Source organism: Schistocerca americana, chromosome 7 (genome assembly GCF_021461395.2).
Source record: "Schistocerca americana isolate TAMUIC-IGC-003095 chromosome 7, iqSchAmer2.1, whole genome shotgun sequence".
In the NCBI taxonomy this organism is placed as follows: domain Eukaryota; kingdom Metazoa; phylum Arthropoda; class Insecta; order Orthoptera; family Acrididae; genus Schistocerca; species Schistocerca americana.
Window position 1 is genome coordinate 167,132,991 of NC_060125.1, and position 15,575 is coordinate 167,148,565.

The following is a 15,575-nucleotide window of genomic DNA, read 5'->3' on the forward strand; positions in this document are numbered from 1 at the left end:
GCAGGTCTAGAGAGACTTACTAGCACTCGCCCCAGTTGTACAGCCGACTTTGCTAGGAAAGGTTCACTGAGAATTACGCTCTCATTTGCCGAGACGAAAGTTAGCATAGCCTTCAGCTAAGTCAATTGCTACGACCTAGCAAGGCGCCAATTATCCTTTGCTATGTATCTAATGAAGCATATACTATATCAACAAGACCAATGTTCACCAATTGTGGATTAAAGTTAAGTATTCCAGCAGCTACGTACTTTTCTTTATAGCATTCATTACGTATCCTGTTTCAGACCTCACGCCAGCCTGCGTGATTTTAAGCGCGTGCCTTTCGGTTACCCGTCACTGTGGACTGGCTGTCTTGTCAGTCCACAACACTTTCACTATCTGGATTCTACGTGATATCCTATTTGAAGTTACTGATTTACTTCTTACAAGTTCAGTGCGTCGTAGTAGGTCGCAAATCTTTAGCGTTCAAAAAACATTCTCGTCGCGCCCACGTATACGAACACACGCTGAGGTGCGACTTGCTCCGGCAAACTCTCGTAACACAGTAACAGTGCATGGCTCTTTCTTAGGTATTACGCACGATTCTCAAAGAATACTCATAATGAGCATTCTTTGAGATCATTCGTACTACTCCGTGATTTCTAATTACGGTACTTTGCCATCTACCATGATTTTATTTTCGAACTAATGAGATTCTATCTTTTTTCTTTCTTTCTTTTTCAAAACACGAAGCTACTTGGTACTGAATTTCTTTTCTATCTACGTGCTACTATTCAAGTAAAATTGTTTTTTTTTTCATTTATGAAATTTGGAACTTGATTTTTGGATCTTTTGGGCTTTGGGATACTATTTTTATATTCTTCATTTTTCGTCCAAGGGAAGCGGCGTTACAGTTTCAACATTCCAAACATGATGTCTATTCAAATTTCGCGCCAGTCGCATAAGAGTAGGGCTAGTAGCGCCACTTAGAGGATATAGATCATGTTCGCTTTAAATAAACGCTATAACAGTAGTGAGAGTTAGTTAGGTTTGAGATTGGACGTGGTGAGTTGATGTTAGTCAAGATCGCCTTTCAGCCAACACCTCACTGACTTTGAACGAGTTCGTGTACTACGTATACGAGAACCTGGATGTTCCTTATGCGATATTGAAGAAAGACTTTGCAGAAATGTAGCCACTGTACATGACTGCTGGCAGCGGTGGTCACCAGATTGTGCGGTCGCAAGAAGACCGGGCACTACAAAGAGAGAAGGCGGTGTACGGTTCTGGCGCATTGTACTGCATCTGCGGCAGCAATTTGAGCAGCAGGTGGCACCTCGATGACACAACGAACTGTTACAAGGTAACTTCAGGGACAGATTCCACACAGACGCCCTATATGTACGTTCCAACGCCTCCAAACCACTGCTATTTACGACTTCAGTGACATCAAGTGAGAGCTCATCGGAGGGCAGTGTGCAGGTCTGTTTTTTTTTTTTCGATGAAAACCGGGTCTGCTTTGGTGCCAGTGATGACCGCGTGTTGGTTAGAAGGCAGTCTGTTGAGGGTCTGCAACGAACCAACCTCCATGCTAGAAACACCGGACCTACACCTGGAGCTACGGTCTGGGGTGCGAGTTCGTATGACAGCACAGGAGCACTCTCGAGGTTATCCCACGAAACATGATTATAGAGTAGTAACGCAGTCTTGTGATTCGAGCTGTTGTACTGAGATTCATGAATAACATTACTGTTTCCCAACAGGACAACGCCTACCCATATACCACTGTTGTAGCCTAACATGCTCTACAGAATGTCTAAATATTGCCTGGCCTACTCGATCACCAGATCTGTCTCCAGTCGAGCACATATGGGTCATTATAGGACGACAACTCCAGCATCATCCACAAACAGCATTAACGTCCCTGTGTTGACCAGTCAAGTGTAACAGGCACGGAACTCTGTCTCACAAACTGACATCCGGCACCTGCAACACAATGTATGCGCGTTGGCATTCAACATTATGCCGGTTACGGTTATTAATGTACCAGCATTTCACATTTGCAATGGCGTATCTCGCGCTTACGTTAGTCTGTGATCTTGCAATGTTAATCACGTAAATATGTTACCTAGACAAATGTATTCCCGAAATTTCATTGCTCTACAAAATGGTTCAAATGGCTCTGACCACTATGTGACTTAACTTCTGAGGCCATCAGTCCCGTTCATTGCTCTACAGTAATTACCTTTTGGCGTTGCGATTTTTTTCCGTCAGTGTATATGGCTCCAGAGACCTTTCCAAGTCTCAAAACGCTAAGATGCATATATGCTGACTGACGGCAAGATCCACTATTCTGTTCAATGCTGAGGTTTATTCCAAAATAGTTGGAGAGTCCCTGCAGTATACGAGGTGCGGCAATAAAGTAATGAGACTGATGTGAAAAAAAATGTTGCTTACCGTTTTAGACAAGTTTAGTGTTGTCTCCTTGAAAGTAGTTCCCTCCTGATTGCACACACGTTTTCCAGCGCTTCTGCCATTGATGGTAACATTTCTGGAACTCATCTTCCGTAATATCCTCCAAGACATCTTGTGTTGTTTGAAAATGGTGTCCCTTGACCGCCGTTTTGACTCTTGTAAACAGAAAAAAGTCGCACGGAGCGATATCTGGCGAATAAGGTGGCTGTGGTAGTACTGAAATTTGTTTTGAGGTTAAAAATTGCTGTACTGACAGAGGTGTATGAGATGGGGCATTATCGTGATACAGAATCCAATTATCAGCAATGTTGGCACGGACACGAAGAACTCTTTTACGAACTCTTCCTAAAATTTATTTGTAGTAATATTGGTTAACTGTTTGTGCAGGAGGCACCCACTCTTTATGAACAATTCCCTTGGAATCAAAGAAGCACACAAGCATGCATTTAACCTTTGGCTTTGACATGCAAGCTTTTATTGGTCTTGAGCACCATTGTGAAATTTGTCGTTTTCTCTCTGGATCGTACTGAAAAAACTTTCATCACCAGTGATAACACTGCTCAACAATTCTGGATTGATTTACGTTTGCTCTAATAGATCGGCTGTCACATTTTCCGTGTTTCTCGCTGTTGTGGTGTGAGATTTTTGGGGACAATTTTTGCACAAATGTTTCTCATACCAAGATTGTGGTGTCTGGCGGTGACACCACATTCCTCCCCCGCAAATCGGCGAACGGTCGTGAGACAAGGCTTCCGCCCGCCGTGTGGAGGACCCCATGTTGACGTATGCGACGAGGTGGGGAGCCTAACAACAGGCGAGGCTGTGCCACCCGCACCCGGCCATTCGGTCCGAGGGGAGCTAGGAAACGCCTGAAAAGCTAGTCCAGGGTGCACGTCAACATGCGGTGTATGCGCCCGTAAAGAAACATGAGGGGCCGAAGTGTCTAACTCCATTGCGTCGGGGTAGCCGACGCGCGATGACGTCATGTGGTCCGGAGCGGTCGGGAGTTCCATGGCGGAGGACAGCTGGTCACGGGAAGCGATCGGCGGCGCGTGACCCTGGGAGGCGCTTGGCGGCTGCAGCGAAGCGTCGAATGCGGGCGGCGCCGGCGGAAGAACAGGCGGCGGCGGCGGCGGCTGCGGCTGCGGCTGCGGCTGCGGCGGCGCGTCGCCATGGGGCAAAATGGAAGGCATCGTCGGTAACACCTGGGGATGAGGCGAGCCAGTAGATGGGTCCCCAGGGCGCTGACCGGACGGCACCGTCGCTGAAAGCAGACGGGGAGCGGCAGAACCCGTGCGGCGACAGAGGCGCAGCTGATTGAGATGCCGAAGCACCTCACCAGAGGCCCCCAAAACCAAATACATCGCGCGGCCGAGGCAGCGAAGAATGCGCCCTGCAAGCCAACGCCGTGAACCGCGATAGTTGCGATAAAATACAACGTCGCCTGGAGCAAAAGCAGGAGTCTGCCGCTGCACAGGAACCTGATGCGGCGGATGCAGCAAAGACATCAAGGTGCGATGAGGACGACCGTGGAGCAACTCAGCCGGCGAGCGACCATCTCGGGGCTGAGAGCGATACGAAGACAAAAAGAGCAACAATGCGTCCTCCCGAGAATGCGACTCTTTCAATTTCAACATCTGTGACTTGAAAGTCCGGACCAATCGTTCAGCGGCACCGTTGGACTGAGGCGAAAACGGCGCGGATGTCAGATGTTGAATACCATTGGCCTGGCAGAATGACTGAAATTCTGCGGACATGAATTGTGGGCCATTGTCGGAAACAATAGTCTGCGGAAGACCTTCAATGCAAAAGATAGCAGACAACGCTTGGATGGTGGCGGAGGACGTCGTGGAAGACATCCGGACAACAAAAGGAAAATTACTGAAGGCATCGACCAGAACCAACCATCGAGCATTCCAGAATGGACCAGCAAAATCAATGTGCAAGCGTTGCCAAGGGGAAGTGGCTTTTGGCCATGCAAACACTTTCCACGGCGGTGCGGATTGTTGTTCGGCACACGCCATGCAAGAAGAACACATATGCGTAATCGCAGCATCGATTCCGAACCAAGTACAGTGCTGACGAGCAAGTTGTTTCGTTCGCACTATACCCCAATGTCCTTGGTGAAGAAGCCGTAAAACAGAGGACTGTAACGAACCTGGGACCACGACCCTGGACTGATCATTATCAGAACGCAACAACAAAACACCACGTCGAACAAAAAGTCTCTCCTTGTGAGCAAAAAATCGGCGAACCAACGGATCCTCGATCCGAGACTTTGACAAAGGCCATTGCGTAGCAACAAAACGTAAAACAGTAGCAAGGACAGGGTCAGCAGCTGTGGCTGTAGCTACACGACGAAAATCAATCGGAAACGATTCGACCACTTCATCGGTTTCCGAATCAATGAACATGCAAGCAAGTTCGGAAGAATCGAATGCTTTATCCTCAGCAACAGGCAAACGGGACAACGCGTCGGCGTTTCCGTGCTTAGCAGTGGACCGATACAAGATATCGTAGCGGTACTGCGAGAGGAAAATAGACCAGCGAATGAATTTCTGCACTGTACGTGGAGGTACAGGCTTGGTCGGATGAAAAAGCGATGTCAAAGGTTTGTGGTCTGTGATGATGGTGAAGTGACGACCATACAAGAAATCATGGAACTTAGTAACACCAAACACGAGAGCCAAAGCTTCTTTCTCTATCTGTGAATAATTTCTTTGCGCAGACGAGAGTAATTTGGACGAAAGGCAATAGGGCGATCATGGGAGCCAACTTTGTGCGCAAGCACAGCACCGATCCCGAAATCCGATGCATCTACCATCAACAAACGGGGTTTCTGGGGATCGAATGGCGTAAGGCACGTATTAGAAAGCAACGCCGATTTCAACTGGCGAAAGGCGCGTTCGCATTCCGTCGTCCAGACGAACGGAACACCTTTACGGCGTAAGCGATGAAGCGGAGCTGAAATGGAAGAGGCATTGCGCATTTTCACTCACACCTTGTGATGCTAAATCGTTTAATGTTCTTGCGACCTCATCACGCAAGGCGTGGGGAACATTTGCGCTCTGAAAAATTTCGGTTGCGCGTTTACTTTCAGTTCCAAATGTGCTTCATAGTTTTTAGCACAACCTAAGCCTGGTGCAAAAATGTCTGCAAATTCGTCACATAAGCGAGAAACACTGTCTGAAGGCACAGTCTGATTCACTGAGAGGACCTGATTTACAATAGACATGTTAAACAACTGAAATAAATCTAAGCCAAACAAGTTCACTGCCGTAGAAGAACGAAGAACGTAAAATGACACAAGTTTTGTTTGTCCCTTGTATGTGGCAAGAAGGCTGCACTGTCCTAACACAGGTATTGTCTGTCCTGAATATGTGGTTAGCTTAATATTTGCGGAACGCAACGGAGGTTTGCCCAGTTGTTTGTACGTGTCGTGATTGAGCAATGAAACTGCAGCTCCGGTATCGAGCTGGAATGGTATCACTTTGCCTTCAAAGTCTAAGTCCACAAAAAGTTTATTGTTCCGCTGACGACAAGAGCGACTATTTTGTGCAATTTGAACAGACACTGGTACAGCAGGACTTGCTAATTGACGTGATGTCCGGCGACGTCGACGCACAGTTTTTGTGGGACGAACACAGGCACAGGTAGAGAAAGTGTCACTGGACGAAGTGGAATTAACGACATGAATGTCCATGGGCGAAGGTCCACGAGCCTGAGTGTCCTTGGTTCGATTCCGGCGCGAAGCAAAGGGCCTGGAATGGTTGTGATTGTCTGAATGGAGCTTTTTCTGGCAAACACTTTGAACATGTCCTTTCTTATTGCAGAAAAAGCAAATAGCTTGGCGTGACGGGCAATGTTCACGCGAATGTCTAGTAGCACACCGCGGGCAGGATTTCACTGCATTTGTGTGCTGGCGCGGCACACCCGGCTTAGCGCGCGGCGGCAGCTGTGCGGACGTATGCGAGGGCAGTTGACCGGGCCGCGCAGCTCGAGAGCGCCCGGCGGGCCGGTTAATGTTACACACAGCTGGCGAAGTTTCAAAAGATTCCTGAGCACAGTCAAGTGTGTCCTGACTATCCAATATGTCTATCACTTGTTGAAGGGAGGGATTAACTAGTTTCAAAATTTGCTCCCGTATGCGAACATCAGAAACGTTCTGTGCAATTGCATCACGCACCATTGTATCTGAATAAGAAAGACCACAGTCAAATTCAAAGGCACAGTCCCTAGTAAGTCCTTGCAATGTTGCTACCCACTCCCTATTAGTTTGACTGGCCGTACGTTTTGTACGAAAAAACGTATACCGTTTTGCAACCACATTAACTGTTTCTTTGAAATAGACATCTAATGCAGACAAAATTTCCTCGTAGGACAGAGTTGCTACGTGTCGTCGGGGAAACAATTTCACTATCACATGGTAGGTGGACACACCGACACAAGAAAGCAAAAACGGCTGCCGCTCATTACCTTGAATTCTGTAGGCAGCGAGGTGGAAGGCGAACTGTCGGGACCATTCCTGCCACGTCTCCTGGTTCGGGTCGCAGTGCCTAAAAGGCGGTGCAACGGCAGGTTGTGGCTGCGGTAGCGGTGAAGCGGCGGCGGCCGCATCGGTGTGCAGCGCACGTTGACCCTGGACGAGCTGTCCAAGGGCATCCAATAACGCCTGCGTCTGCTGATTCTGCAAGCGATAAAATTCGGACAGTACATCTGGCGAAACCATGACACAAATAAATTAGGGCAAAGCAAAACACAAGATCCTTTGTAGACTCGTCGCCAATGAAGTGGACTGACAAGGCAGCCAGTCCACAGTGACGGGTAGCCGAAAGAAAGGAAGGCATGCGTACACACACACGCCGACGGGCGTCAATTCTGGAATAGGATAACTATTGAATGGTAGCAAGAAAAGTACGTAACTGCTTTATACTTATCTTTATTATTTGATGACTACAGCATTCTTCTTGAGACATTTATACTATAACTCTCAAAGTAGGTAAGGCTAATGGCGCCTTGCTAGGTCGTAGCCATGGACTTAGCAGAAGGCTATTCTAACTGGCTCTCGGCAAATGAGAGGAAGACTTCGTCCGTATGGTCGCTAGCAATCTCCTCGTACAACTGGGGCGAGTGCTATACCGTCTCTCGAGACCTGCCTTGTGGTGGCGCTAGGTCTGCGATCACACAGTGGCGACACGCGGGTCCGACATGTACTAAATGGACCGCGGCCGATTTAAGCTACCACCTAGCAAGTGTGGTGTCTGGCGGTGACACCACAAAGATCTTCAGTTATTATTAGACGAACCGTTTCTCGATTGATGTTCAGTTCTTCTGCAATCATTTTCACGGATAATCTTTGATCAGATCGTACGAGTTCACGCACCATGGCCAAGTTGACATCCATCCGTGAGGTTGATGGTCGTCCACTGCGGTCTTCAATATTTGTTCTGCCTTCACTAAACATTTTATGCCAACGAAAAACTTGAGCTCTTGACATAACCTCCTCTCTAAAAGCCTTCTGAAGCTTACTGTAAGTTGTCTTTGCCGGTTTCACCCAATTTAATGCAAAAAGAAATGGGATACCGTTGCGCAGTATTATGCGGATTCATTTCTGTGACGAGAGACACAAACAAATGTTAATTTATTACAGCGTAACTCACGTCTGAGCAGTTGCATCGATGTGTCGCTTGGACTATAAGCAGCTTATAGAGCAAGATCAAAGATATTGTGCCTACAGAAGCCTGCAGGGTTGCCACATCTTGCAAAGAAAATCAGTCTCATTACTTTATTGTCGCACCTCGTAGAGTTTAGGGGGCATGCCAAGTGGGCTACAGCGTAAACGGGAATATGGACTGAGGAGCGAAGCTTAATAGGGGCCGGCCAGGGTGGCCGAGCGGTTCTAGGCGCTACAGTCTGGAACCACGCGACTGCTACGGTCGCAGGTTCGAATCCTGCCTCGGGCATGGATGTGTGTGATGTCCTTAGGTTAGTTACGTTTAAGTAGTTCTAAGTTCTCGGGGACTGATGAGCTCAGAAGTTAAGTCCCATAGTGCTCAGAGCCATTTTGCTTAATAGGGTAGTCCATCCAGTAGTGCAAAGGCATTGTGCCAGGATGGCATAGTGGGTGGCACATCCCCCTAGTGAGCACGAGATTCTGGTATGAATGCCATAATTGGCACAAAGTATCATAGAACACTTCAGTCAGCCTATATACATCAAAGAAGAGAAAACTGAAAGGGGAAAGGAATATTTAGGATGCCTATAAAAGGGAAATAATCTTAGTATTTCAAGTATGTGGGTTCACTGCTGCTGTGAATTTCTTGAGGTATGTCATTTCTCTGCGAAGGCTGTTTTATTTTGAAACAGCCACTTTATTCTATTATACAGGGTGTCCCAGCTATCTTGTCCACCCAAAATATCTCTGGAACAATAACAGCTATTGGAAAACGACTTTCACCGGTATCAATGTAGGGCTGGGGCCCATGAATGTACATATTTGGAAACATTCTAAAACGAAGGCATATGAGTTTTTTAACACAAACTTATGTTTTTCAGCAATCCATAGCATTACAAAGTACATACACAATGGCGCTGATTGCATCGCAATATTCCCATTACATCTCGAGATATTGAGACGCGAATTTGACGCTTGAAACACCCGACATGCGCTGCTAGCGCACGTCCTGAGGCTCAGGCGTGAGCCCCATGCTGCCCGTAATCGCGATGTGATTGACATGTGTAATCACACCTCCATACTTATCAAGAGGTCCGAAAGGAATAATATGGTCTGCTGCCATCAACTCTCATAAGCACATAATGGTTTCCCTCTTGCACGTTTTACGTATCTACGTACACAATATGAACCAGTACCGATTGGTGTACACCCGTCAGGTTGTCTTATTTATCCTGCACACCCAAAATAAGGTTTATCTAATGCGTTATATGACCCATTGTGCCTGTCGCGCAGGGCCTGACTCTACCTAGTCAAGTGTCCAACGTAACTGCCACAGTTACCACTTCGCCTTGTTTATGATCTGCGACCCATGCAAACTCCTGTACTCCACCAGCCTCCGAGCATCCCATTTGTTGTTGATTTGGCGTGCAGTACACCGCTTGCCAGTGTAGTCGTGCATCAGAGTAATCTAGTGACGGCACGGAGGTAGTACACATTGTGAACAAACGTTGTGTTGTGGAACTTATACTGTACTGTATAATGTACAAACATGAAGATATGGTAGAAATGCTGCTGATCTATGGAGAATGTACGTTGTCGGGCAATACGTTATGAGATTGCTTGTTTGTTGGTAGTACTGTTAGCGAACATTATGATTATTAAGTTAATATGTCTGTTTTCTACCCTACTCTACATACCTGTACTGTACCCTGTTGTAGGTGGACGAAATGCTGTTCAGGCAGAACGACTGTATAGAAGACGATTCCCTGACAAGCCATCGCCTTCGCGCCGGATGTTTGGTCGTCTCACATCTCGTCTACGTGAAACGGGAAGCTTAAATCCAAGACCTCGACATCGTCCTAGAACACGCACAGATGAACGTGCTGAAGTTGCTGTGCTCGCTACCATAGCTGTGAATCCTCAAATCAGCACACGTCAAATTGAACGTGAAGTTGGTGTGTCGAAATCAAGTGCACAGCGTATTTTTAAACGTCATAAATTTCATCCTTACCATGTTCATTTACACCAGGATCTTCATGGAAATGACTTCCGCAATAAGGTAACATTTTGTCGGGGGGCTCAGTAAAAACTTCTGACTAATCCAAATTTTTTTGCAGATGTTCTCTTTACCGACGAGGCATCATTCTCCAACAAAGGAATTGTCAATATGAGGAATATGCATTATTGGTCCGCAGACAATCCAAAATGGCTCCGTCAGGTAGAGCATCAACGTCCATGGAAAGTTAATGTTTGGTGTGGGATTATTGGAGATACCATTATCGGACCTTTCATTATAAATGGCATCCAAAATGGCAGACAATACTCCAGATTTATACGACACAATCTTCCTGTTCTCTTGGACACCGGAGAATGGTCATGTGGTATCAGCATGACGGATACCCTGCACATAACGCCTTACGAGCACGACGGCTTCTGAACCGTAAGTTCCCTGGTAGGTGGATTGGACGAGGTGGCCCAGTTAGGTGGCCTGCCCGATCTCCGGACCTTACACCGCTGGATTATTTTCTTTGGGGAGCAGTGAAGGATGCTGTTTACCAACATGAACCAACAACACCAGACGACATGAAGCAACGCATTATTGATGCTTGCACCGCCATCAAAGAGGAAACAGTAGCACGAAGTAGGGCATCCTTCATCCGCAGAGTGACCCTATGTACGCTAGCCAATGGGCATCACTTTGAGCATGAGATGTGAACGCTATGTTTAGTATGTAGTGCTGGTATCACAGTGGAAGTTTCTACAAAGGGCCATTTTACCCAGTGATGTTAAGAAACATTTGTTTGCAACAATTTGTCATTTAACGCATTAGATAAACATAACATTGATAATTATGTGATAATAAAACTAATTGGTTAAACATGTTTACATTCATCTTCTATGACCTACCTGAACTTCCCAAATCAAAACATTTTTACCTAAACAACGGTAAAACTTTTAGTCCACTTGCTCGTTTCACTAAACCCATCAACATGAATTTTACTATTACGAGTGAATGATTAACTGTCACTTGCGCTAGATCTACAGTAAAGTAAAGTTTTAACGTTGAACGGCATTACCTTTTTAGTAACCGATTAACGATACGCGAAGTTAACTTTGTGACTAACGTTGCGGTACACAGGTATGTTACAGAACCGCATCACCCCTAGCCTATGGGATAAATACCTGCTGGAATGTACGACGTTAATGCAGGATGGCAGCAGACCGTATTATTCGTTTCGGACCTCTTGATAAGTATGGAAGTGTGATTACGCATGTCAATCACATCGCGATTACGGGCGGCATGAGGTTCACGCCTGAGCCTAATGTCGGGTGTTTCAAGCGTCAACTTCGCGTCTTAATATCTCGGGATGTAATGGGAATATTGCGATGCAATTAACGCCATTGTGTATGTGCTTTGCCATGCTATGGATTGCTGAAGAAAAAATATAGGAGGTCCATTTAAAAAAACCTAAGTTTGCGTTAAAAAACACATATTCTTTCGCTTTAGAATGTTTCCAAATATGTACATTCATGGGCCCCAGCCCTATATTGATACCGGTGAAAGTCGTTTCCCAATAGCTGTTATTGTTACAGAGATATTTTGGGTGGACAAGATGGCTGGGACACCCTGTATAGTGATTAGCTAATTCCGCCCTCTTGGTCGCTGTCAAGCTACATGGCGGTGAAACAGTGTAATACGTGTAGTGTGATATAACCCACATATACCCGCCCAGATAGCCATGCGAGTTAAAGCGCCGCCCAGAGGATTAACAGCAAGGGTCGGTGCGCTCGTCAGCCTGGATATGATTTTTAGGCGATTTGCTGCTATCCAAAGCGGCCTCAGTTACACGATTCGCAAACATTTAGAGAACTCTGGCACACTTCGACATGAATAACACTACATGCAGAGAGTGGGGGTGTACACACTCCATCAGTGGACGGGGGGGGGGGGGGGGGGGTGTCGGTAACTGGGTGACAACAGCAAGGGCAAAATTCAGCATTCCAAATCGGTTAATAACAGTGCCGACCCTGCAAAGATGAGGGACAAAATCACAAGAAAAAGAAGACGATATACTTCACAAGATACACACATTAAAAAAAAGTTTTGCATCAACTCGGTTCCGAGAGTTCCGGAACCTGTACAGAGAATTGGAATAGAGATCAACATAAACATCACATCCGTCATTTTTATTGCTCATGAAAACCACAAATTGCATGTTGTACGACCATACAGCGAGACCTTCAGTGGTGGTGGTCCAGACTGCTGTACACACCGGTACCTCTAATACCCAGTAGCACGTCCTCTTGCATTGATCCATGCCTTATTCGTCGTGGCATACTATCCGCAAGTTCATCAATGCGCTGTTGGTCCAGATTGTCCCTCTCCTCAACGGCGATTCGCCGTAGATCCCCTAGAGTGGTTGGTGGGTCACGTCGTCCATAAACAGCCCTTTTTAATCTATCCCAGGCATGTTCGATAGTGTTCATGTCTGTAAAACATGCTGGTCACTCTAGTCGAGCGATGTCGTTATCCTGAAGGAAGTTATTCACAAAATTTGCACGATGGGGGCGCGAATTGTGGTCCATGAAGACGAATGCCTCGCCAATATGCTGCCGATATGGTTGCACTATCAGTAGGAGGATGGAATTCACGTATCGTACAACCGTTACGACGCTTTCCATGACCACCAGCGGCGTACGTCGGCCCCATATGATGCCACCCAAAAACAGCTGGGAACCTCCAGCCTGCTGCACTCTCTGGACAGTGTGTCTAAGGCGATCAGCCTGACCGGTTGCCCCCAAAGACGTCTCTGACGATTGTCCGGTTGAAGGCATATACGACACTCGTTGGTGATGAGAACGTGATGCCAATCCTGAGCGGTCCATTCGGCACGTTGTTGGGCCCATCTGTACCGCATTGCATGATGTCGTGGTTGCAAAGATGGACCTCGCCATGGAAGTTGGGAGTGAAGTTGTGCATCATGCAGCCTATTGCGCACAGTTTGAGTCGTAACACGACGTCCTGTGGCTGCACGAAAAGCATTATTCAACATGGTGGCGTTGCTGTCAGGGTTCCTACGAGCCATAATCTGTAAGTAGCGGTCATCCACTGCCCTTGGGCGGACTGAGCGAAGTATGTCATCGACAGTTCCTGTCTCTCCGTATCTCCTCTATGTCCGAACAACATCGCTTTGGTTCACTCCGAGACACCTGGACACTTCCCTTGTTGAGATCCCTTCCAGGCACAAAGTAACAATGCGGACGCGATCGAACCGCGGTATTGACAGTCTAGGCTTGGTTGAACTACAGGCAACACGAGCCGTGTACCTCCTTCCTGATGGAATGACTGGAACTGATCGGCTGTCGGACCCCCTCCGTCTAATAGGCGCTGATCATGCATCATTGTTTAAATCTTTGGACGGGTTTAGTGGCATCTCTGAACAGTTAAAGAGACTGTGTCTGTGATACAATATTCACAGTCAACGTCTATCTTCAGAGGTTGTGGGATCTGGGGTGATGCAAAACTTTTTTTGATGTGTGTACATGTTTTGGGGAAGCAGTATATGATGGCGGTCCTAAGTGTTTTATACAACTATAGTAGATACAGACAGAACTACACTCCTGGAAATGGAAAAAAGAACACATTGACACCGGTGTGTCAGACCCACCATACTTGCTCCGGACACTGCGAGATGGCTGTACAAGCAATGATCACACGCACGGCACAGCGGACACACCAGGAACCGAGGTGTTGGCCGTCGAATGGCGCTAGCTGCGCAGCATTTGTGCACCGCCGCCGTCAGTGTCAGCCAGTTTGCCGTGGCATACGGAGCTCCATCGCAGTCTTTAACACTGGTAGCATGCCGCGACAGCGTGGACGTGAACCGTATGTGCAGTTGACGGACTTTGAGCGAGGGCGTATAGTGGGCATGCGGGAGGCCGGGTGGACGTACCGCCGAATTGCTCAACACGTGGGGCGTGAGGTCTCCACAGTACATCGATGTTGTCGCCAGTGATCGCCGGAAGGTGCACGTGCCCGTCGACCTGGGACCGGACCGCAGCGACGCACGGATGCACGCCAAGACCGTAGGATCCTACGCAGTGCCGTAGGGGACCGCACCGCCACTTCCCAGCAAATTAGGGACACTGTTGCTCCTGGGGTATCGGCGAGGACCATTCGCAACCGTCTCCATGAAGCTGGGCTACGGTCCCGCACACCGTTAGGCCGTCTTCCGCTCACGCCCCAACATCGTGCAGCCCGCCTCCAGTGGTGTCGCGACAGGCGTGAATGGAGGGACGAATGGAGACGTGTCGTCTTCAGCGATGAGAGTCGCTTCTGCCTTGGTGCCAATGATGGTCGTATGCGTGTTTGGCGCCGTGCAGGTGAGCGCCACAATCAGGACTGCATACGACCGAGGCACACAGGGCCAACACCCGGCATCATGGTGTGGGGAGCGATCTCCTACACTGGCTGTACACCACTGGTGATCGTCGAGGGGACACTGAATAGTGCACGGTACATCCAAACCGTCATCGAACCCATCGTTCTACCATTCCTAGACCGGCAAGGGAACTTGCTGTTCCAACAGGACAATGCACGTCCGCATGTACCCCGTGCCACCCAACGTGCTCTAGAAGGTGTAAGTCAACTACCCTGGCCAGCAAGATCTCCGGATCTGTCCCCCATTGAGCATGTTTGGGACTGGATGAAGCGTCGTCTCACGCGGTCTGCACGTCCAGCACGAACGCTGGTCCAACTGAAGCGCCAGGTGGAAATGGCATGGCAAGCCGTTCCACAGGACTACATCCAGCACCTCTACGATCGTCTCCATGGGAGAATAGCAGCCTGCATTGCTGCGAAAGGTGGATATACACTGTACTAGTGCCGACATTGTGCATGCTCTGTTGCCTGTGTCTATGTGCCTGTGGTTCTGTCAGTGTGATCATGTGATGTATCTGACCCCAGGAATGTGTCAATAAAGTTTCCCCTTCCTGGGACAATGAATTCACGGTGTTCTTATTTCAATTGCCAGGAGTGTATTTCAGACGTGGGATCTATAGACAAAAAGGAAAAATGCGACCCTTGCGCAGTTTTTGTCATTGTAAATGAAATTATCGTACGGCATTGTTGGCCGGGAGACCCCATGCGGGGTGTTCGGCCGCCGAAATTGCAAGTCCTTTTTAGCTGACTTGCGAGTCAATGATGATGATGAAAGACACACAACACCTGATAGCACACAACAAAGACATATAACTCTCGCAGTATATAGACGTCCCCAGCATCCAAATGAGACTGTGCAATGGCCAAAGGGCAAGAAAAGTAATCTATTTTCACCCACCAACTCGTCGGTTCACAAGTTCGCAGCACCTTGACACTGTACGAGCGGTCTAAGGCGCTGCAGTCATGAATTGTGTGGCTGATCCCGGAGGAAGTACGAGTCCTCCC